Below are 25200 nucleotides of genomic sequence, written 5' to 3' on the forward strand. Positions count from 1 at the left end.
TAAGGGCTTCTGCTCCCCTAATTTTGATCTAACTGGGCCACAATGCTCAGAGAGGGTCCACTCAATTTACCCAAGAGTGCCAATGGGATTCATTTCAAACAACTAAACTCACAACCTGTAATGTATGAGCAGACAGATGCAGGTCAAACTGTCCAATTATCTTTGCCTCTTTGGCTGCTGTGGCTTAAACGACAGCAGTTTCTGGGACAGAGGAAGGCAGGGTTAAGGTTAGGACTCCCTTCCTGTATTATGGGCTGTTGTTCGTCTTATACACAAAGCCCTCGGTTCTGGCCCACTTGAGAAGGAAGGCAAGTTTCCTCACATGCCCTGGGCCTTGTCTCAGGGTTTCCTCACAGGCCTCTCCCCTCTGTGAATGGTCAGTAGAATTGCAGTAAATGTTAAAACCAACAAACAAAAATCCCCTGTAAATGCTGGGAAGACCTGAGCCGCCTATGGGCACTGACATTATATAGCTCTGACATGTCAACTGCTTTAATACCTCTTTTGTTCGTTAGTATTTGTTCGTTAGTGTCTGCATATGTATCCCTACATGGTCTAGAACTGTGTGGCCTAGGCTAGCCTCAACCTCCCAAGTTCTGAAGTTATATGCATGAACCACCACACCAAGCTGATTAATTCCTTTTAAGTGTCCATAATAAGAGGATATGTGTAGTTTAAAATATAAACCACGTGCTCGATTCGGCAGCACATATACTAAAGTTGGAACGATACAGAGAAGATTAGCTCGGCCCCTGAGCAAGGATGACAGGCAAATTCGTGAAGATTCCATATTTTTTTAGTCATAAGGGAAATGCAAATCAAAACAACCTTGAGATTCCACCTCACACCAGTGAGAATGGCTAAGATCAAAAACTCAGGTTACAGCAAATGCTGGTGAGGATGTGGAGAAAGAGGAACACTCCTCCGTTGTTGGTGGGATTGCAGACTGGTACAACCATTCTGGAAATCAGTCTGGAGGTTCCTCAGAAAATTGGACATTGAACTGCCTGAGGATCCAGCTATACCTCTCTTGGGCATATACCCAAAAGATGCCCCAACATATAACAAAGACACATGCTCCACTATGTTCATCGCAGCCTTATTTATAATAGCCAGAAGCTGGAAAGAACCCAGATGCCCTTCAACAGAGAAATACATACAGAAAATGTGTTACATCTACACAACGGAATATTACTCAGCTATCAAAAACAATGACTTTATGAAATTCATAGGCAAATGGTTGGAACTGGAAAATATCATTCTGAGTGAGGTAACCCAATTACAGAAAAACACACGTGGTATGCACTCATTGATAAGTGGCTATTAGCCCAAATGCTCGAAGTACCCTAGATGCACAGAACACATGAAACTCAAGAAGGATGACCAAAATGCGAATGCTTCACTCCTTCTTTAAAAGGGGAACAAGAATACCCTCGGGAGGGAATAGGGAGCAAAGTTTAGAACAGAGGCAGAAGGAACGCCCATTCAGAGCCTGCCCCACATGTGGCCCATACATATACAGCCGCCAAACTAGATAAGATGGATGAAGCAAAGAAGTGCAGGCTGACAGGAACTGGATGTAGATCTCTCCTGAGAGACACAGAAAGAATACAGCAAATACATAGGTGAATGACAGCAGCAAACCACTGAACTGAGAATGGGACCCCCGTTGAAGGAATCAGAGAAAGGACTGAAAGAGCTTGAAGGGGCTCGAGACCCCATATGAACAACAATGCCAAGCAACCAGAGCTTCCAGGGACTAAGCCACTACCCAAAGACTACATGGACTGACCCTGGACTCTGACCTCATAGGTAGCAATGAATAGCCTAGTAAGGGCACCAGTGGAAGGGGAAACCCTTGGTCCTGCCAAGACTGAACCCCCAGTGAACATGATTGTTGGGGGGAGGGCGGCAATGGGGGGAGGGAGGGGAGGGGAACACCCATAAAGAAGGGGAGTGGGAGGAGTTAGGGGGATGTTTGCCCGGAAACTGGGAAGGGGAATAACACTCTAAATGTAAATAAGAAATACTCAAGTTAATAAAGATAAAATACACACACACACACACACACACACACACACACACACACACACACATATATATCACACCAGGAAGATCTAAACAACAACCTATGAAAAGTTGACACATTTACAATGAAATACATAACTGCAGGTAATCACATAGGTTACTGTCCTAAATGATCTCAGATGAAGTTTAAGACAGACAAAATGCTCTGCGGCTTTGCCTGCACTCTGACCTTATAAAGGCATATCTCAGTTGAGGTTCCCTTCTCTCGGATGACACTAGCTGGTGTCAAGGTGACATACAAACTAACCAGGACACAGCAGTCCCAGTAGACAGCATTATGTGCTCAGAGCATTTTCATTTAATTTCCCCCATTTAATTGTCTGCCAACTTAGTCAGAAGTCTCTTAATCCTGCATGCATGGGACAATCTCTGAGCTATCTATTCTGGTTGGGGAACTACTTGTCCGTACTTAAATGATTAACACGCTTAAACATGACTTTAGTTCATAGCAAGACTGAATGCTGACTGCAGGTGGATCTCTGTGAGTTGGAGACCAGCCTGGTCTACAGAGTGAGTTTCAGGGCAGCTAGGACTGTGAAACAGAGAAGCCCTGTCTCAGAGGAGAAAGAAAGGAAGGAAGGAAGAGGGGCTGGAGAGATGGCTCAGTGGTTAAGAGCACTGACTGCTCTTCCAGAGGACCTGAGTTCAAATCCCAGTAACCACATGGTGGCTCACAACCATCTGTGATGGGATCTGATGCCCTCTTCTGGTGTGTCTGAAGACAGCGACAGTGCACTCATACTCATAAAACCAATAAATAATTTTTAAAAAAAGGAAGGGAAGAGAGAGAGAGAGAGAGAGAGAGAGAGAGAGAGAGAGAGAGAGAGAGAGAGGAGAGAGAGAGAGCGCCAGCCTTAGTGGAATGAGTGCCACCACATTCATTGTTCAGGCTCTCCTACCTTTTCAAACAAAAGTTAAATCAACTTGAGAATTTACACAGACACATACAGACACCCCCCCCCCCACACACACAGAGACAGACAGACAGACAGACAGACAGACAGACAGACACACACACACACACACACACACACACACACACACACACACACACCTAGACAGCTTCGATACAGAGGTATACAAGTAAACCCTAGAGAACAATGCCAGGTTCAGTGGCTGTGCCCAGAATCTTAGCCCTGGAGAGGCTGGGGCAGGAGAACTGAGAACCTGGGCTTCACACCTATTCAAACCACCTCTGTATCAAAAGGGGAGGGGAAGGTAAGTTGGCTGCATGGGTAAAGACGCTCACTGAGGAGCCTGACATCTGAATATGAGCCCCAGGACTCATGTAGTTGAGGAGAAATCAATTTCCATTGGTTGTCTCGACCTCTGCAAAAAGAGAGAGACCTTACAAAGTCTGCAAAAAGAGACAATGAGGTTTGGGGATTTAGCTCAGTGGTAGAGCACTTGCCTGGCAAGTGCAAGGCCCTGGGTTCGGTCCCCAGCTCCGAAAAAAAGAAAAAAGAAAAAAAAAAAAAGAAAAAGAGACAATGAAAGAAAAAGATATCTTTCATACTTGAATGACTTGCTGTCAAAGACACACCAGCTCTCTCTAATTTGTAAATTTATTTTCTCGTATACCAAATCCTAGCTTTTATATGAAGCTAGACAGACAATTTCATATGGAAAATAAACATTCAAGGAGAAATCATAGAAACACACACATATATGGAGAGGAGAGAGAGAGAGAGAGAGAGAGAGAGAGAGAGAGAGAGAGAGATGGAGAGGGAGAGAGAGAGATGGAGAGAGAGAGAGAGAGAGAGAGATGGAGAGGGAGAGAGAGAGATGGAGAGAGAGAGAGAGAGAGAGAGAGAGAGCGCTTGCCTACTCAGATAAAAAATGTACTGTAGAGTCTTTTTAATTAAAGCAATACGGTATTAACATATGAATATACAGGTACATCAGTCAAGCAAAATAGAAAACTTAAAGGAAAACTCCAAGCACCATTAGACCTTCCTGCTTGTGGTGGTTGGAAGGATTTGGCTCCCATAGACTGGTATGTGAATGCTTGACCCAGAGAGCAACACTAATAGGAGGTGTGGTCTTGTTGAAGTAGGTGTGGCCTGAGGTGGAAGTGGACTTTGAGGTCCTAAAAGCTCAAGCCTGGCCAGTATGTCACAGTCTCCCATGCTGCCTTCAATCAAGATGTAGAACTCACAGCTCCTTCTCCAGCACCACGTCTGCCTGGATGCTGCCATGCTTCCTGCTATGATGATAATGGACCGAGCCCCTGAACCTGTAAGCCAGCCCCCAATTACCTGTTGTCCTTTATGAGAGTTGCCACGGTCACGGTATCTGTTCACAACAACAAAACCCTAGCTATGATAAAGGTGATGTTTAAAACACGGGGACCAAGAGTGGATTTTAATAAACAAGAGTGAGACAACTGCTTAGTCATCTAAAAAAAAGGATTAAATTTTGATTTATGTTTCACGTCATCTAGAAAGATAAACTCCCCATGGCTCGATAATCTAAATGTCAAAAGCAAAACGACGTGAGCACAGAAAGGAAACTTAAGTGGTTCTATTGTTACCTCGGTGCAGTGGTCGGGTTCCGGACACTGATTGGAAGTCCAGGTCAGGAAAAGAACAGAAATGTTATGAGTGGAAAAAACCATTTGCACAGCACGAATTCCTTACAGAGTCAAAAGTCTCTGATCTACCAAATCACCATTTATGATACAGATCAGAAGGTTCAGTATGCCTAATATTAAAAAAAAAAATTAACAGGAAAAGAGACGGACATAAGCAGAGCGTGTGCAGAGACGCAGACACACAGAGCCACTGATCTGTAACGGCCCTCAGGTGGGACACACAGAGCCACCAGGCCAGGTTGAAACTCCCAGTCTTCCTGCCTCCCAGGTACATGTGTCTGATACAAGAAAGGAAGTTTAGCAAAGAAGAATTACTCCCACATATTTGGCGACCAGCTGCGGGTTTATCACAGGGCAGAGGAGGAAGACGAGGAAAGTCGGAAGGAAATGATGAGAAGGGGAGAGAAACCTCACGTGAGCCCATGAGTCCAAACCTTAGCACCTCACTAAACAAAACAAAATCTGACATCATTCGTTATAGAAATGTTTAATCCCAACCCGGGGGTTTCTACCCTGCCTTATTCCATTTAGTTCCCAGATAAAAGACACGCACCACCTTTATGTTTATAATAAGCCTTAATCGCACAAGAGCTGGGCAGGTGCCTCCCTCTATGTCATTAGAATCTACTTTCCTATCGATAACCCTGAGTTATTACTTACCGTGTTTCATCTAAGCCACTCTTAACTCCAGTTGGCCAGTCCTCAAGGCCACGTTCTCATGACTCACCTAACCCATGGCGTCTCCTTCCTCCTTCACCTTCTTCCCTCCCTTGTGGTTCTCTCATGATACCTCTCTCTCTCTCTCTCTCTCTCTCTCTCTCTCCCTCCCTCCCTCTCTCTCTCCCTTCCTCCCTCTCTCTCTGTCTCTGTCTCTGTCTCTCTCTCTCCCTCCCTCTCTCTCCCTCCCTCCCTCTCTCTCTGCCTCTCCCCCCCCCTCTCTCTCTCACACACACACACACACACACACACACCAGGAGGCCTGGGAACCTTAAAACCTGCCTATGTCTCTTCTGCCCAGCTATTGGCTGATGGCGTCTCTATTTAACAATCAGAAGTAACTTGGGGACACGGTCACACAGCGTCACTTACATACCATCACTTGTGTCTAAGTGCAGACTCTCCCTGGGACAACCAGGTCTTGGGCCAACATTATCATTAGAATCCAAGCAGCATCAGGCCAGCCCGCTACAATCATTCCTAAAAACTGCGTAACACTTCGAATACCTAATACATAATTTGGGATACAAAAGTTAAGGAAAACCCAGTCTACTTCCGTGGCTGTCTTACGTGTTTAAACCGGAAAGCAAATGCCTCTCTGAAGGATTTTCAGAACAGGACGAGGATTTGGGACTTTCGGTGTGGTCCACCCAAAAAGAATTTGGGTTTCTACCAACCGTGGAGAGAGAAAACAGATTTCACGCCTACCTCACAGAAGTTTATAGGATTGTATAAGTGTGTTTATAAGATTCACTTATTCTTCTTCATGACCACAACAGATATACCGGAGGAATGTTACTCGTGAGGAGAAAACGAAACAAAACAAAACAGGTCTACATAGCTAGGCTCACCGTTTTGGAGGTCCAGGGCCGTGTTGCTCTCACTGGCCTAGGTCTTGCAATGCTCTTCTTGCTGGCGAGTCCTAAACCAGCATATAGTGTTACATGACCACGGGATGGGGAGCCTGCCTGTCGAATTTGAGTGCCTGGTTTCTGTCAATTCATATAAAGTCACCCAGATTTAATCAAGGAGGGCTATCCCTATGAACTTACCTAACTCTAACACTTCCCATAGGTCTGATTACTTAGCACCACTGCTGGATTAAGTTTCTACCCTTCTAACCATTAATGTGTGACTTTGGGAATTAAGTTCCTATGTGCATTTGGTGGGAAATACAAACCACATTCAAACCATAGCATAGAGCAAAAGGTATACAGAATCAGGCTCATGTGTCTGCAAAGTGGGGTCTATTTGAAAGGCTTTTTATTATGGTTAGGGTGTGGTTGTTGCCTTTAGGAAAACCAAAACAAAAAACTTCAAGGGGCTGGAGAGATGGCTCAGTGGGTAAGAACACTTGTTGTTCTTCTAGAGGACCCAGGTTCGATTCCGAGCACCCACGTGGCAGCTCACAACTGATTCTAACTCCAGTTCCTTTTCTGACCTCAGTGGGCTTTGCATGTGCGTGGTAAACAGCCAAATATGCAAGCAAAAATAACCACCCTTACACATAATAAAATAAAAATAATCTTTAAAATGCCGTGAAGCTGGATGTGCTATGATCCTAGCACCTGGGAGGCAGAAGCTAAATGATGACTACAAGTTCAAGGCCAAGTTAGGCAGATACCATAGCAAGTGTGCGCAGAGCAAAGAGCTTTCAGGAGTTGACTCTCTTTCTACTAGGAGGGTCCCGACCAAACTCAGGTCATGATTCATCTGGTGCCAGGTAATCTTTCCCGCCAAATGATATTGCCAGCCCAAAAGTCTTAAAAAGAAATAATAATAATAATACAAATGCTCCTTGAATACCCATTGCGTGCTGAAAATGCATTTAATTTGTATAACTTACCAAACATCATATAGTTAGCTTACCTGTGTACTTTAAACAGGCACAGAATATACATAGTATCTTTGCCCCTGATGCAAAGCCCATTTTTAAATACGGTATTTATTATCTCATTGTTGTTGGGGGCCATCTGTTGTTGTAAAAATATAAAAAATTAAATGCTGTCTTTTTACCCCACTAGGTCCAGCATCACAGTGCCCCAAGATGTCTGATAGATATCTTAAATCTCAGTCAGCAAAGCGTCTCACCAGCTCTGCTCTATCCCAAAGCACATTCCCGAAGGCCTCTCTCTGAGCCTGGCAGCAATCTCTCTACCTACCTAGTTCCCAAGGCAGGTTTCCATGCCAGAAACACGCATCCCAGTTCTGCGGCAGCTCAGACCAGCCGCTGCACACTCTCTTACACTTAAATCACTACATAAAAGAACACACAACACAATAACCTCTGGTCCAATTGGTAAGATATAGTTGCCCACCTAAACATACAAAACCCTGTACACATCCATCCCTTAAGAACATTCGTAACAACCTGTAAATACACATCGTGGAATCTTTTTTTTTTATTTAAAAGATTTATTCATTTCATGTATGTGGGCACACTCTCACTGTCTTCAGACACACCAGAAGAGGGCATCGGATCCCATCACAGATGGTTGTGAGCCACCATGTGGTTGCTGGGATTTGAACTCAGGACCTCAGGAAGAGCAGTCAGTGCTCTTAACCGCTGAGCCATCTCTCCAGCCCCACAATGTGGAATCTTATCGTCAGCTGCCATATTGTCCCACCACGGCTTCTCTCCCTCCCCCTCCTATCTCTTCCCCTTTTCCGTTCCAGCCTCCTCCTCTTCCTTCACACTTCTCTCCCGTCTATCCTTCCTTCTCATCCAGTGACAGGCCTCCTTCTGTCCTGTACCTGCCCCTCACCTGTATTTTACAAATTCAATGGGGAGAAGGTTCTGGAGAAGTCACCTGAGTCTGAGGACTCAGTACCAGACTAAACGGCTGTCCTAGAGGCAGTGGAATTAACTTCAGGGCAAACCACAATATCTCATGCAGTTTATTGGGTATCTGCATCCAAAAGAAGACTGGCCACGTTATACGTTGTAGAGCATCAAACTCTCTCTGCGACCACGAGTCAGAACGGGGCTGTGGCTAACTGCTGTTAACCGGCATTGAAAGAAAGGGTGAGACTGTGTATCACTCACGGAGTTCGCTCAAGATCGAAGCACCATTTCTACTAAATGCTATTGCTCTTATGACATCGTTTTTTGTGTGCCTTTTGTTTGTTTGTTTGTTGTTTGTTTGTTTTGTTTTTAAGAGTAGGTTGAACTATCATGCTGTGCAACTTTTGCCTTGCTGGGCTCAGTTCTTAGCTGCCAAGCTCCACATGCAGGGTCATGTGCCGGGGAGGAACACCTCACACCTCATTCTGGACACGAGGAAGTGAGAAAGAGGAGGTTTAGGCACACCCCCATGTGACCCTTACTTCCTCCAGGTAGGGTCAGCTTCCCCCAAAATGCTACCAGCTACAAAGCAAGCATTCAAAACAGGAGCCTCTGAGAGATATTTCATATTCGCATCGTAGCAGGGCCATCTGTATTTTTATTGCCAGTGGCTAGGGATGCGGAACATGGGTTAGCCGCTCGGAGCTTCTCTTTTAGTCGAAGTGAACGTCAAGTGGAATTTAAATCAGTTTTTAAGATGTGTTTGTTTTACGAGTGCTTTGCTTGAATGTATGTATGTGAACCAGGTGCATCCCTGGTGCCTCTGGAGGTCTGAGAAGGGCATCATTAGATGCCCTGGAATTGGAGTTAAAGACGGCTGTAAGCCGCCCTAGCGTGTCCAGGAACAGAGCCCAGGTCTTCAAGAGCAAGTACTCGTAACTTCTGAACCATCTCTCCAGCATTTCAAGAGGAGTTTTAATGTAATGAAAGCAACTTAGGCAAGGGGAGGCAGACGCTTCACTTGGTGAAAACTGAGGGACTAACGGTAGGTAGTAGCAGCCCGTGTTAGCCTTCTGCTGTGTGGGTAAAACAAGAAATGCAGCTGAGATAATCAGCTTAGGAGGAGGAAAGATTTACTTGGGTTTACGGTTTCATAGGTTTTAATCCATGTGATAAGTCATTTCTCCGCCGGTGAAATGAGCCAATTTAAGCCATATTTAACACACACACACACACACCACACATACATCACACACACACATACCACACATACACCACACACACACACCAGACACACACACCACACACACACTACACACACACACACCAGACACACACACACACACCAGACACATACACCACACATACACACACACACCACACACACACTACACACACACACCATACACACACCACACACACCAGACACATACACCACACATACACACACACACACACCACACACACACCACACACATACACACACACACACCACACACACACCAGACACATACACCACACATACACACACACACCACACACACACCACACACCACACACACAACACACACATACACACACCACACACACACACCAGACACACACACACCACACACACACCAGACACACACACACCACACACACACCACACACCACACACACACCACACACACACACACACACTCCCACACACACACACCACACACAGACACATACACCACACATACACACACACACACCACACACACACTACACACACACACCATACACACACCACACACACACCACTCACACACACACACACACCACACACACACACACACACCACACACACACACACACACCACACACACACATACCATACACACACCACACATACACACCACACACACACCACACACACCACACACACACACACACACCACACATACACATACCATACACACACCACACATACACACCACACACACACACCACTCACTCACACACACACACCACACACACACACACCACACACACACACCACACACCACACACACACCACACACACACACACACACTCCCACACACACACACCACACACCAGACACATACACCACACATACACACACACACACACCACACACACACTACACACACACACCATACACACACCACACACACACCACTCACACACACACACACCACACACACACACACACCACACACACACACACACACCACACACACACATACCATACACACACCACACATACACACCACACACACACCACACACACCACACACACACACACACCACACATACACATACCATACACACACCACACATACACACCACACACACACCACACACACACACCACTCACACACACACACACACCACACACACACACACCACACACACACACACCACACACACACATACCATACACACACCACACATACACACCACACACACACCACACACACCACACACACACACACCACACACACACATACCATACACACACCACACATACACACCACACACACACCACACACACACACACACACACACACACACACACACACACACACACACCACACACACACAGGTTTATTGGGAAACTGCACTCAGGCCAGGCAAGTTCACTGGCCCCAAGGAAGGAGGCCAAAGAGGTCACCAGGGAAGGAAGAGTTAGGAGAAGAAGAGAGAGAGAAAATGAGCCTGTGGCCAGAGAGGAGAGAGGGGAATGGGGGGAGCAGAGCAGCTAAAATGTCTGGTTTATATATGGCAGAGTCTCTGGGGTACGGGTAGCCCAGCCCCTGGGCTAGAAAGTTCAGGGTTGGGGGCACAGCATGCCAGGTAGGGACTGAAGGATGTTGGGAGAACCTGGAGGCCAGGTCTGCTTCGGTGTGTAAATTATGCACCTCAGCCCCTTGTCCTGGGTTCTGAAACCAAATCTGAGGCCTGAGGTTAGACAGAGAAAATACAGTGGAAATTCAGGGTGGCCAGGAAGCAAAGAATGGGCAGGAAGGGGTGGGGGCACTAGAGCCTCCTCCCACAGAATCCACCTTTTAGTCAAAGTTCTGTTTTCTAGGAAGTTCCTGGGGCACCCCAGAAGCTAACCGTAGTGTAACCTGCATCCTCGTGCAGAGAGAACAGCTCTGAGAATGGTGGAACTATGGGGACTTCCAAAGCAAGGAGTTAAGAGAGGACTGTATGTCCAGGGCCAACAAATTGTTCCTGTAAAGGCCAGTGTTCCTAGTCAGTGCTCTTTTGCTGTGAAGAGACACCATGACCTTGGTTACTCTTATCAAAAGAAAGCACCTAAACGAGGCTTGTTTACAGTTTCAGAGGTTTAGTCCATTATCCTCCTGGAGCGAAGCATGGTGGCATGCAGGCAGATGCGGTGCCAGGGGTGGGTGGAGGAGGTGGGGGTGGGGTGGTGGGGGTGAGAGGGTGGTGGGGGTGGGGGGCGGGGAGGGTTCTACATCTGGATCCACAGCAGCAGGAGGGGAGAGACACTGGGCCTGGCTTGGGCTTTTGAAACCCTGAAGCCTCCCCGCAAGTAACACACTTTCCTCCAACAAGGCCACAGTTTCTAATCCCTCTAAAGTAAGGTCACTCCCGGATGTCTAAGCATTCAAATGCAGGAAGCTGTGGGGGCTGTTCTTATTCAAACTGCCACAGCCAGACAGTGTTACAATAAAACTTTATTTGTAAAAGCAGGCTACAGTCTGGGATAGCCAATAAGGTATGATTTGTCCACTCCTTAAAGGCAGCATCCAGCCTGGAATTAACTCGTATATGAGTTATTCTCTTGGATTTCCAAATGCCCTTTATTTTAGCCCTAAGAAAGTCTACGACGCCCAGTGACCAGCAAGAACTGGATCCATTCAGAGTTCCTCAAACTTGAGGACACTTTACAACCACTTATGTGATTTGTTAAATCAAGCACGCCAAGGCTTCTTCCCACAGTTTCTTGTTTTCTTGCTGCAGTGGGAATTTGTGGGGTTTATGGGTAGGCAGAACACCCCTGAGCGTCTGAAGTTTCTAATTTTTTGGGGTCTTTTGTGGACTAGGCAAGCACTCTGTGGCCTTTCAGGGTTTCTGCTTCAACAATTCAATGATGGACGTGGGAACCTAGGTTTCTTGGTTCCCAGATGAGGCTGCTGCTGGTGGCCCCAGGACCAAGGAAGAGAGTTTATCCTCTTTCTCCTGTGGGATAAAGAGGAGGGAAGCAGCTTGGTACAGCACCCTACAGCAGGAGCACATTGCACTCAGAATACTGCACGGCTGAAGAGAACTCATCAGTCTCTCTGTCTTAAAATGACAGGCTCGAGGACTGCTGTTTCTAATAACGTTGGCGGGGAGAGGGGAAGGTGGTCACCTGTCACCTGTCACAGGACAAAATACTGTAGTTAGAAGCAGCAGCAGCTGCTTCTCCCGAATTCAACCATGTTCTTTTGAAGACCAAGTCCAAAATAAATCAAATTCCTTTAAATAGGACCAAGGAAACTGTTTACCTTTTCTGAGACAAGCAATGTAAATGAGTGGTATTTCAAGGGAAGCACGGAGTACAAAAGTCACTTGAGATGACCTGGGGTTACCCAGTGAGACCCTGTCCAAAAAAAATTTGTGAAATAACGAATAATCATTGCTCTCAAATCCACAGTTTCTCGGTATAGTCTTGTCAGCTAAAACTGTTTCCAGTTATAGGGAAGGGTGGCAGGCGGCCAGTGTTCAGGATGCAGTCAGTGTGGAGATGCCCTACTTCACCAGGATCTACAGCCTGGGACTCAGATGGGGCCATGGTCAGGTTTGGACTCTGGCTACCTGCCCATGGACCACATCCCTGACCATGGAACTGCCAAAGACCAAAGAGGGGACATATTTTCCTACTTCCCAGAGACCTCCGAGCCACGGACAGCCTAAATGGCCTCCGTCTTGACAGCTGGAGGACTTCCTGGTGTGGATTTTTTTCTGCTACCCTTGCTTGAAAGCTTAATGGGTGGACGTTTGCCCGTGTAAACCAGGGAGGGGAACAAAGGATACTTAAGTGCTTCATGTGGTGCTGTGTGTAGGGGACCTTATGACATAGCTGCTGTCACTCCTCCTCCTTCCTCCCTTCCCCCACTCCGTCTTCTTCACGGAAGACTTCCTGTGGACCTTAAGGGACATCTTTACCTTGTGGATGCAAGGATGCTGGGAAGGTTTAATAAGCGAGCCCTGCAGGACTATCAGCCTATTTACCAACTAGTGCCTGACATTCCAGTTTAAACCATGTTTTTAGCCCAAGCCATGTTGACATAAAAAAAAAAAAGTAATTGTGAATTGTAGGATGATGTCATTATGCAGCAAGGGAAAAGTCTAGGAAGGGGAGGAATCAAGATGAGATGATGGAGGAAGATGATTCCGAGCCAGGTGGTCTAGGTCAATTTTATCTTGTCTAGGTGGGCGGTTCCTATCTTTATTAATTGGCAGTGAATTCATTCTGTATTGTGGATTGAGAATTTAACATGTAAGTCTAATTGCTAAAGTACAAGTTTCTGGAACTTTGATTTACCGGGCTAAAGAGGACAGTGTGTGAAAGAAATGGCTGAGAGAGAGGCAGTTGGAGCGTGAGGTGCGGATCTGGTTCTGTTGCCCATGCGGAGAGCAGGGCCTGCAGAACAGGGGTGTGTGTGTGTGTGTGTGTGTGAGGAGTGGTAACTACCACCCAGGGGACAGTGCAGAGAGGGCGGCTAAAAGGGAAAGAGCCTGGAGAGGGTGGTTTGTGGACCGCTTGGTAAAGTAGCAGCCGGAGTGAGTGGATCTGGCTTGTCGGAACTGATAGAAAATGCTCCTTTTTAATTTTTACCACAACAGTGGATTATTTTGCTGTTAGCATATTATTTTTTAATAACACCCTGTAATTACGTATGTCATGATATTCTATGGGGGTGAAGGACACTATGGATTTAATTAACTAATCCATTTCTCTCATCTTGAATCTCTGGGAACATAAGTTGACTTTGTCAGTTTGGGCTGCTAGAAAAACTTCTATATGGGGGTTGGGGATTTAGCTCAGTGGTAGAGCCCTGGGTTCGGTCCCCAGCTCCGAAAAAAAGAAAAGAAAAAAAAAACCTTCTATATGCTGCATTCCTTTCAAACAGAAGGCCCTCATTGCTCAGTTCTGGAGCCCGGACGCCTGAGAATGGGGTTCCAATGTGGTTCCCTTCTGATTTGTTTTTTTGTTTTTGTTTTTTTTTTAAAGATTAATTTATTTTATATATGTGAGTACTCTGTAGCTGTCCTCAGACACACCAGAAGAGGACGCCAAGATCCCATTACAGATGGTTGTGAGCCACCGTGTGGTTGCTGGGATTTGAACTCGGGACCTCCGGAAGAGCAGCCAGTGCTCTTAACCACCGAGCCATCTCTCCAGCCCTCCCTTCTGATTTGTAAACTGCTACTTTCTCGTGCCCCACATACGAAAAGAAGTCACTAGCTCTCTGGACCATCCTGCTAAAGACATGAGTTCTGCTCACGAGGGTGCCTCTCTCAAGATCAAATCGCTACCCTGAAGTAGCAACTGGGAATATTACATTACAAGGGAAATTCCACAGACCTTTGTGGGAGACGCAAGTCTTTAGTCTTGCAGTAATCTTGTCTTGTTTTTCTGCTATCTTGTGTTCTTTAGTACCTGCAGCATGACGCCTGTTACACAGCAAACATCGTAGGACCCAGAAGTCCCGCCTATATACTCTCTGCCCAGCAATTGGTCCCTGGCCTTCTTTATTGACAAATCAAGGACCAATTGGGGAACAGCGCCTCTCCTTTCAAACCCCCAACAACACCACCTCTCAGGGGCCTAGCATTTATATGTCCCCTCAAAAGTCCTTTGAATTCCGGATGTCGCACAATCACAGAAACTATCTGCAGCTGACAAAATCATGCCTCTGCTAGAGCTCAAGGCAATTCAGCGTTAGGTGCTGTGGACGATCTGAGGCAGCCCCATATTCCACACCTGGGATTAATATGAGAACGGACTCCCACAATCTTTCTGTGTGTGTGTGTGTGTGTGTGTGTGTGTGTGTGTGTGTGTGTGTGTGTGTGTGGTGTGTGTGTGTGTGTGTGTGTTTTTGTTGTTCTTTTTTTCGGAGCTGGGGACTGAACCCAGGACCTTGCTCTTCCTAGGTAAGCACTCTACCACTGAGCTAAATCCCCAGCCCCCTGTGTGTTTTTTTAAAAATAAATTCTTACTGCAGGATATTTTGCAGAGACTTTTTAACTCTGTCCCTGGACTCCATGAGATGAAGGATTGAAAAGAAAATTATACAAATTCTAGGTTTAGAAATATAAAATTAAAAGAGTTAGCCCCAAAAGCCACAAACTCAGGGCTAAGCCCTGCCGCCAGGAATAGCAGGCCATAAAGATAAAGAAAAGGAATGCAGGATCCAGCTCAGGCTATCGAGGACTGACCCATAAACCATCCAAAGACGTCCCCCCAGCTTACTCAGAGTCATACTTTAACCAGATGTCCTCCAGACCCTGATAAGCCCCTACTTGTGCTTTTCAGCCATTGTGTCCTACAGAGAGCACTCCAAGAAACCGGACAGCCCAAGCCTAACCAGAGGTGTTTCAAATACAAATGCTCCATCAGTTTTGACAAACGTTTAAAAATAATGAGGACCTGAAGACCCTACCCTTCTCCTGATTTAGTAGCTCTGTTCCAGGAACCAGGGGGCCATAAAACCTTCTGGCGTCCCCTTATCTCCTGGAGCCATAAAACAATCTTGTAACTTGTGGTACATTCCCCTTTGACATCCCCCATCCCCTGGTGCTCACAGCCTCTGCCTTTAAATACTCTTTTTCCCAGCCTCTCGGGGCCGACACCTCTGTCTCCTGCGCGGGATATGTGTCGGCCCGGAGATCTCTGTAATAGGTCTCCGTAATAAACCTCGCCTTTGCTTATTACATCCAAAATGGTCTCTCTGTGTCTGGGGTCCGCAATTTCCCAAGACTTGAGTAAGGGTCTCTCTGCGTGGGATCTTTCAGGATCACAAGATGGCTTAGGGGACAACTCACTATGTGAAGAAAATGTTTACCAAACTAAGACAAGCACCTTGGAATGACTGAGAGAGGAAAGGGTTTTATTCCCCATGGATAATATATATGTTTGTCTATTCGTTTCAGCAGACTTCCCCAATATTGTGTATATTTACCAACTGATTCGTGTCTTATTCCTATTGTCTTATCTTTGTGAGTCGTCTCCTCCCCTCGTGTCTGTGTGTACATGTATGTTGGTACAGGGTCTTGCTATGGAACTCAAGTCGGCCTTTTACCTATCCTCCTGCCTCAGCTTTCTTAGTGCTGGAATCACAGACATGAATCACCAAACTTGGCTTTAACATATACTTTAAAGTAAAATTCCAACTTAAATGTTTTGTTAAGATCCAGTGGTTGTGTAGCTGGCATTAAGAAACATGTTATGCCACCAGTGGGTAATGAGCTGGTCTTAATTTATACCAAAGACAATGGGAACTAAATTATGTTTCTCCCAGTGACTTTTACTTTTTGCTTCCAATTTTTCAGAGTATGTTGCCAACTGGTTCCCTGTAAGTAAATCATAAATGACCAAAATTAATTATTTGTGTGGTTCCCGTTTCAGGACAAATTTTAGGCACGTAAATGGACGTTTCCAGAAACGAGCATCCCGTCTTGTGCGCAACACAGCGATGCATGTGCCACTGCCAGGATCTCTTCTTGAATGACTCAGAATGTGGCACGCCGAGGGAGCTGTCAAAATGGGGGCACTTGTCAGAACAGCCACGACTCCTTCTCAGTCTTGAGGTACGGTCATGGGAGCCATCCACAGTGGCAGCCGCTCCTCTCCAGCTTCCCCAAGCAGCTTAGAGACCGAGCCTCAGCAAAGCTGCCTGCAGCCAGGAAGGTCTTTCCATTCTTACCCATAGACCCAATGCAAAGAAGAGGGGCTGGAAAACCCCCCCACCAATCACTGAACAGGAAAACCCACCAATCCCTGAGGTCTCCAAGCTCAGACGTGAAATGCTACCAATCCTCACTCTGAAAAGTTCAGCCTCCTAAGAAATCCTACTTAAGTCCCGCCCTTTGTCTGGTTCGCTGTTGTCCACTCAGAGAAGCAGGAGCAGTCACCCCGGTTCATCTCTCTCCCTCCTGGATCTGTCTCTCCAATAAATCTCTTTTATGAGCCTTGCTGCCTGGCGTGACTTTCTCATTGGAAGAAGCCAAGAAGCAAAGAAGGGGCAGGACTGAGGCTCCTGAGCTCCTGGGCTCAGCTGGGGATTCCCTCCCTGGGAGCTGCACCGCCTCTGCTGAGGAGGCTTCTTAGAGCTGTGTGGTTCCAGAGTCCACAGGATTCTTTTCCATCGGAGCAAAGTTACACATTCTTTCGTGTATTAAGAGAACAGTGGCCCAAGGCTGGTGGAAGAATTCAGTTGTCTGGGTGTGCGCCTAACACATACAAAACCCTGGGATCAATCCCTAACACTAAAGGTTTGTTTTTTTGTTTTTTGTTTTAAACAAAAAAAGTTTGAAAAATTAAAAAAATTTCTATAATAGAATTAAAATATTGATTAGCCAGATACCAATACAACAAGTTTTATTATTGAGTTTTTGTTTTGTTTTGTTTTTTTTTTTTTTAAAAACAGTCTCACTGTGTAGCTCTGACTGTCCTGGAGCTCACTAGGCAGACCAGGCTGGCTTCAAATTCAGAGATCACTCTGCCTCTGTCTCCTGAGTGCTGGGATTGTGGATTTACAATTAGCTGTTTAATCCCACTTTTAGTCCTGAAAATGTTTTCTCATCAACAGAACACCTAAGCATTACATTTCCCTGGTGGTCATATATGTAACAAAACGATGTTGAGAAATGGCTTGCACATTATTACGGTTTTTGGTTTGTTTGTTTGGTGTTTTGAGGTAGGATTTCTCTGGTTATCCCTGGCTGGCCTTGAACTCACAGAGCTCTGCCTGCCTCTGCCTCTTGAATACTGGGACTAAAGGCATGTGATACCACTACCCAGCTATGTTTGCCTTTTATGTTCAGTAGTTTCCACTTTTAACTGTTTCCAAGGTAGAGAATGAGTTCATAATTTTCTGATCATTCTATGTTAAGATAATTTTCTACCTTTTATATTTATTCCCATGGTTCGTGGAATTTTTCTTTGCTTGTTTTTAGTCTTTTATTTCTTCTTTAAGTAATACTTACCAAAGGGCTAGGAATTAATTGGGAAGGTCTCTACATTTTAGCTTACATTGAAAGTTTGTCTTAAATCAAGAAAAACAGAAATTGAAGCAAACTCACGATTTGTTTGTATCTCTGGCTAACCTGCTATTTGTTCTTTAGGCCAGGCTGGCCTTGAGTTCACAGGAATGCCCCTGCCTCATCCTCCTGAGAGCTGAGATTATTGGAATGTACCTCTATGCTCAGAGATGTTTGTTACATGTTTGAGACCTTACCATGCACCTTTCGCGTATACCCTTCTGCAAACGTGTGTTTCCCACCACTGAGACCTAGATCTGGGAGCTGGTTCTCTCTTCTCAGCATAAGATGCTGTAATGAGCGGTTTGTGTAAACTTTATACTTCCTTCTACTTGCCTCCTTACCCAGTGCTGCTTGCTCAGGCATTGCTGCCTTTCTCCTGCCCTTGGTTCTGGGACTTAACTCACCCTTGCAAGCTACATTTTAAGTTTCAAAAGCAGAAGTGCTTTGCTCTGTTTCTAACCCTCTTGTGGTCGCTATTCTTGGTTGTCAACTTGATTACATCTGGACTCTAATTAAAAAATGGAGGGCACACCACTGAGGGACTTTTGCTTAGTTTGAAGTAGGAAGGTCCACCTCTAACCCAAACCTTGAGGTGGGACTACACATGCCTTTAAACTGGGCCAGACCTTCTGTAGGAAGCCTTGATAAGGACTTGAAGAGGGAAGCTTTTGCTCTGTGCCTGCTTTCTTTTGCCTTGCTGGCAAGCCCACTCCTTTCCTGACATTAGAGCCTACTTCTTCTGGATTCTAGCATCTGCCAAAGACCAGCTGGGACATCAAGCCTCGTGGACTGGATTCTGGATTTTGGGACTTTCTGTTCATAGCCAGCCATTGCTGAACTAGGTAGACCACAGCCTGTAAGCCATTCTAATAAATCCCCTTAATATATAATTTATATATTAATAAAGTAATATATAAGTAGTTACTCTAGAGAACCCTAATACACTTCTAACACCCAGATTACAGGTTTCAGTAAATCACTGGTTCTTATTTATGCTAACCCCTACAGATTTTGTCTCTAAGTGTGTAGAGACTGACACATGTCCATCTCTGTGCTGGAGAATGAATCAAGGGCCTTGAACATGTTAGGCATGTGCTCTACCACTGAGTCCTATTCATAACCTGGTGACCTTCTAAAATAATAGGGTTATTCTTATAAGGTCAATCTTGAGGTGTATCATATTCTAAGAAAAATCATTAGGGCTTGTTAACATCCATGGTCTCTTCGTGGACTAGGTTGAAATTTTTTTCTGAGACAGGGTCTCATGAACTCTGGTTATTTACAAACTTGTGTAGCTGATGAGCAGACACTATAAACAGTAATTCACTAACTTATTAGTCATAAAACATTACTGCAGCATTCTTTTGTAATTAGTAAGGTTGGCAACTTTATAATCAATATATTTTTCAAGAAATCTAGTTCTTCTTGAAAAATTTTCTATTTTTAGGAAATGCCCAAATTTCTATTTGGACCTTTCTACCTATGATGGCTTTTCAAGTTTTGAAAAATCAACCAACAAAATGAATGTCTGTTAAACAAGAACCTTAAAGCTTGGTTTAAAAAAATGTTTATCAAACAAATCTAGTTCGATTTTTATTTCTTTAAGAAGTTATTCACTTATTGTTTACATAAGTGTTATGAAGTGGTTCAATGCTCCAACTCCCTGTTGAGTTCAGAGGACATCCTTTCAGAATCTGTTCTTTCTGCTGTGGAGTTTTTGCCAGAGAAGACTGCTTGGACCCCAGTTCAGGATAATGGAAATCTTTACAAGCTGGTTGGGAGTTTCAGATCCCAGTATGTAGTCCTCGGCCTTTCCCAGCTTAGCTAGCACACATACACTTTCCCAGAGCTGTAGGGCTTGATGAATTAGTTCTTGGTCTCATTTGGCAGACAGTACTGCCTATGTGCTGAGTTCCACATCCTGAATGGTACTTCTATCATGACGTCAGCAGTCTTGGGCCCTGTTACACTTCCGTAACATAATGAACTTCTCTTCATATAGGGACTGAACTCAGGTCGCATCAGGCTTAGCACCAAGTTCCTTTACCGAATGAGTTCCTTCGGAGCCCCAACTTGTCTGTTAGACATCCATTTACTTAGTTGCTTGTTCCAATGTCTTCCTTCTTTGGTAGCCCATTGATTTATTTGAGGTCATAGTTGGGATTGGAAGGCGTACTTCTGTGGTTGAGCAATTATGTAGCATATACCAGGCAGGTCTGGGGTTCAATCCCCAGCCCAGGGGATTCATGCCTTAGGTGAAAAGGTCACTTTTCAACACTTACTAAAATTGCACATGACTTAGTAGCTGCAAAATGATTAATTTTGGTGTCTTGAATAGATTAAGAGGTATTGGCACCTGCTGTCTCATTAATGTAGAGTTGCGATGCCTTTTTGTTTCATTTAAATACAGTTCACCTACTTGACAAATATTTTCTGAGCTCCCACCTAATGCTTTGGACCTACCAGGGTCCAGTGTACTCCACAGATCGTAGCTTTTACCTTTAGAGTGGGGCTGGGTGCAGAGCAGATAGCCCAATTAAAATACAATAAAAAACTACAATTCATTGGAAAGTCAGATACTTCCGCTGTGTGCTGATCTGGATTGTGAGGGCAGACCGCCCTGAACAGGGTTAAAGATCAGAATCAAACTCTAATGCTGAACTTAACTGACAGGCTGCAAATGGCAACTCTGAAGCCCCTCAAGGAATTTAACGTTGTCCCATAACATCAAACCGTAATAACGGTTTTACTAAGTAGTCCCGCTTTGATAAAAACAGCTTGAAGGTCTGCAATTTGCTTCAAATCAATCCTGGCTTGCTTATTTATGATTCTGGTAGGTCCAGTTAGGGTGTGAGGTTTCCGGATAGGTGCCAACCTTGAGAAAGCCTCAGGGGCCAGGCTTCAGCGTCCGGGAAGCTAGGAGCTACCCCATGACGCAATCGCCCAGACGACAAGTCTCAGGACCGGCCAGGAGGCCGAGTTAACAGGAAGCGACTCGGGACTCGGCCGAATCGGTACAGGGCGTTTAGCCCTTTAACAGTCGGGCAAGGCGTCGGAGGAACGCGGCGCTTCCGGGCGGACGCAGTTGCGTCGTTGGTTTTCCGGCCGGTTTCCTCAGTGAGTGCTCCTGACGTGCTCTGGGCCGCCGTCTCTGAATGACCCCGGCTCGTTAAGTGCAGTTCACAAGAAGGGCGACACTTTAAATTCCTTGGGACAAGAAGTCTCTTTAGGACAAGGCCGAGAAGTCAGCACCTAAGAGCGGCCCTTCGAGGCCCTTCGGCTCCCGGCCGGGCCCTGGCCCCTACCCCTGCCGGCTACATCTTCTCGCGAGACCAGCCACGCGACTTCCCAGAAAGCCTTGGGCTACAGCTCAACAGCGGTTCTAGAGCCGCGCCTGGGCGGGAGGGTGGGAGGGGCCTGCCTAGATATTTAGCGGCACTGAAGGCCACGCCCCAAGTCGGAAGTGACGGAGCCGAGCTAGCGCGACGAGGCCACCTCTATGGTCTTCCTCTCCTTCTGGAGTCGGGAAATGGCCGCTGTGTAGTTACAGCGGAGGTAAATCCTGAGAATCGTGCTTCGGCGTGTCAGGTAGGCCTTGCGCTGCATTCCAGTCACTCAAAAGAAAAAAGTCGAGGAGACAGGACCGTTGGGTGTTGAGAACTCTCGTGCGTGGTGACGGGTCGGCGGCGAGAAAGGAGACTCCCCCCCCACCCCCCCACCTCGGAGCCGTTACTTGTGCGTTTTCATCGTCACCTCCTCGGGTTTGGAAGGCGCCGCGGGCCGCAGGGGTGGGGGATGGGGAGCTGGCGCGAAGAGCGGGCCTGGCTGCGAATCTGGCTCGGGTTCCGGAGACCGTGAGGCCTTCGCGTGCGCTTGTGCATGCGCGAACCTCTCTCCAACCCTTCCCCCCACCGCTTCAGACGGGACTCCGGCGCGCGCCCGCTGTTGGGCTCTGCGCACGCGTGCTTTTTTCCTTTCTTTCCCTGCCCATGGCAACGCCGCCGCGTGTGTTGGCTTCGGAGCCGGCTTGTCGTTGGCCTTGGGGGAGGTGTCTTCCTTCCTGGCCTAACCTTTGGGGCTTGGACCTGCGGCAGTGTTAGGCGAGAGGATCAACCACGTAGTGCGTGGGAGTTATGCTGCCTTCCTCGCCTCTGTCGGTTTAGGCCCGGTTTAATCAGATGGAGGCTTTTGATCTGTTGCTTATAGCCGACCTGCCAGCACCTGGGTGTTGGCGCCAAAGTTTTTCGTTTTGCCTCCCTATCAGCTCACTCTGTCCTAGACGATCAGTCGGTGCGTAGTTACTGTTTCTAGCGGGATTCGGGTCTTATCGGGTGCGTCTGAGAAGGGCCCTTTCTCAGTAATCCGAGCGCTGACATACCATTTTTAGTAAGAGTTGGCACTCCTTAGAAATTCAGGATATTGGCAGCGGTGACTGGTGGGGTCGGAAGAGAAGTTGAGGTTATAGTTCTGTCACCCAGCGCTGGCCTCGAGTAGTGGGATAATAGTTTTTCGTCACTACTTCGGACCCCTCTGCGTTTTAAGGATTTGTTTTCTTGGTCTGGGGAGTGACCAGAATATTGGACTTCTGTATCCCAGACGAGCTTCTTGGGACCTAGTGGCTTCGGGTTCTCCATGTAGTTACGTGTTTGGGTTATGGATGTGCAAATTCATGCCTAACAGTTTTTAGGTTTAATAGTCAAAGTCGAGGAGCAGTACTTTCTACGTTTTTTTTTTTTTTAATTTCTCAACTAGAATTGAAAAGGAAAAAAGACAGAAACTGAAAGTGAATATACCTAAAACTGATGAAAACTGTTAGTCACTTCACAGATATCCTGTTGCTACAGCACATATATATTTTTCTTATATTAAAAGGGAAACGTAGAACAAAATGTCTTGTCCTCACTGTGAGCTTGCATTCTAGATTAGCCCTAACTGGAATAGTTGGTAGTTAGGCAATAAAGGACTTTTAAAGATTTACCAGTTTATCTGCATTTTTGAGTGTGATTCTAACCAAATTCAGGGTAGTATGATGGGAAAGGCCTCTCTAAAGCAGGTCTTGGTAAAGAACAGGTTTCCAGGGTTGAAGTAACAGGCTCCAGCCACCACCCCAGTTTATGTGGTGCTGAGAATCAAACCTGGGGCTCTGTGCTTGGTGGAAAGCTGGCAGCCGAGCTCTGCTCTGGTGTAGACTTTTGTCCTAGAAGACAAGTTAGTTTTAGGACTTGAAAGCCGATCTGGAAAAAGCACTGCTCAGTGACTAGGCTAGTTAGTATCTAGTTGAATTTGTTTAAAAACTCAATGTGGGGAGCAAACTAAGCTGCATAAGATTATCTTTGATGTAAAAGAAGTGGAGAAAGCATTGTTTTCCAGTTGTTTATACATCTTTGGTAATTCTCAGGAACTGTGTTTGAAATCATTGATGGAGCACTATCCACCATCTGAAATCTGCTGTGTAGTTTTCATGATTGCTTAATGAGAAAATCTAGAAGACAGTGTATCTATCTCTGGGTAGTAATTGTAATGGTTAATAAGAGATTCTAGAAGATCAGTGTATCTCTGGGTAGTAATTTTAAGTGATTGTGGTTGAAGCATTATTGGTATCTAGCGTCTTAATATTAAAAGTAACTGAGTATTTCGGTTATAGGGATTTAATATTTTTGACTTAAGATTGAAATTCAGTCAGACCATGAACTTCATAAGTAATAGTACTAACCTGAACTTGTTTAATGTTTTAGGGATTTTTTTTTTAAAAGATTTATTTTATTTATGTGAGTACACCAGTGCTGTCTTCAGACACACCAAAAGAGGGCATGGGATCCCATAACAGATGGTTGTGAGCCACCCTGTGGTTGCTGGGAGTTGAGTTCAGGTTCTCTGGAAGAGCAGCTAGTGTCCTTAACTGCAGAGCCATCTCTCCAGCTCATTTTAGGGCTTTCTAACACCAATTTTGCTTAATTTATCATTTCTCTATTTTTGTAGGGGGAGCCCTAAAAGGTGAAAAACTTAAGGCTGCGTAAGCCAGAGAGTGGCACAGCTTGGTTTAGAATGTGCTGTGGTTCTTAGTTCAGTTTTAAAAAGAAGAAAGAAAGAAGAGAAAAGCAGGGTGATAAGTAGATGGAGCAAACTAAATGTGTCACTAATCTATTTTGCTTTTAACTAAGGAAGGTTTTTGGTACAAAAGTAAAGTAGCCAGGTATATTGGCTGAACTTCTAATCCCAGCACTCAGAGGCAGCCAGGAGGGTCTCTGTGAGTTTGAAGCCAGCCTGTCTGTCCACAGAGTGAGTTCCAGGATAGCCAGGGGTACTAAATAGAGAATCCCTGTTTCAAAAAAACCAAATAAACAGGCAGCTAAGATAATTAAGTTGATTCCCATATTCTGCTCATTTATTTTCAGAATTTTGTATTTTGTTTTTTGTTCCTCCTGCAATACATTTTAAATCAAACTTGTGGAACATTTTATTCAACATTACTGGAATGATTTTTTTTTCTTTTTCTTTTGTTCGGAGCTGGGGACCGAACCCAGGGCCTTGCTTTTGCTAGGCAAGCGCTCTACCACTGAGCTAAATCCCCAATCCCTACTGGAATGATTTTTATAGAAAACTTGTTAATGTTGTAGTGAAATCGTAGGCGTAAGCTTAAATAGACAAGTTTTTGAAACAAATTTATAGATAGCCTTTAGAAAACCTGTAACAAACAAGGCTAAACAAATTATAACTAATGTCAGAGCACTTACTATGTTCCAG

General features: G+C 45.5%; 1 protein-coding gene and 1 non-coding gene across 13 annotated transcripts in view; both read left to right on the forward strand.

Annotated features, from left to right (window-relative positions):
• The first annotated feature begins 690 nt into the window (after positions 1-690).
• Positions 691-797, forward strand: LOC120100154 (U6 spliceosomal RNA). The gene has a single exon (XR_005499947.1). It is a non-coding gene; the product is annotated as a U6 spliceosomal RNA (small nuclear RNA).
• A 17580-nt stretch (positions 798-18377) lies between these two features.
• Positions 18378-25200, forward strand: part of Bclaf1 (BCL2-associated transcription factor 1) — a 32535-nt gene continuing 25712 nt past the window's right edge. For 4 of the 12 annotated variants that reach the window (XR_010064690.1, XM_063284466.1, XM_063284478.1 and 1 more), the window contains exon 1: positions 21889-22044. The gene's annotated coding sequence lies outside the window, so the exon portion shown is untranslated. Of the gene's footprint in view, positions 22747-25200 lie in introns of all 12 variants that reach the window. The other 8 variants (XM_063284439.1, XM_006227654.5, XM_063284458.1 and 5 more) reach the window with 7 other exon arrangements.

Source organism: Rattus norvegicus, chromosome 1 (assembly GCF_036323735.1).
Source record: "Rattus norvegicus strain BN/NHsdMcwi chromosome 1, GRCr8, whole genome shotgun sequence".
Classification (NCBI taxonomy): Eukaryota; Metazoa; Chordata; class Mammalia; order Rodentia; family Muridae; genus Rattus; species Rattus norvegicus.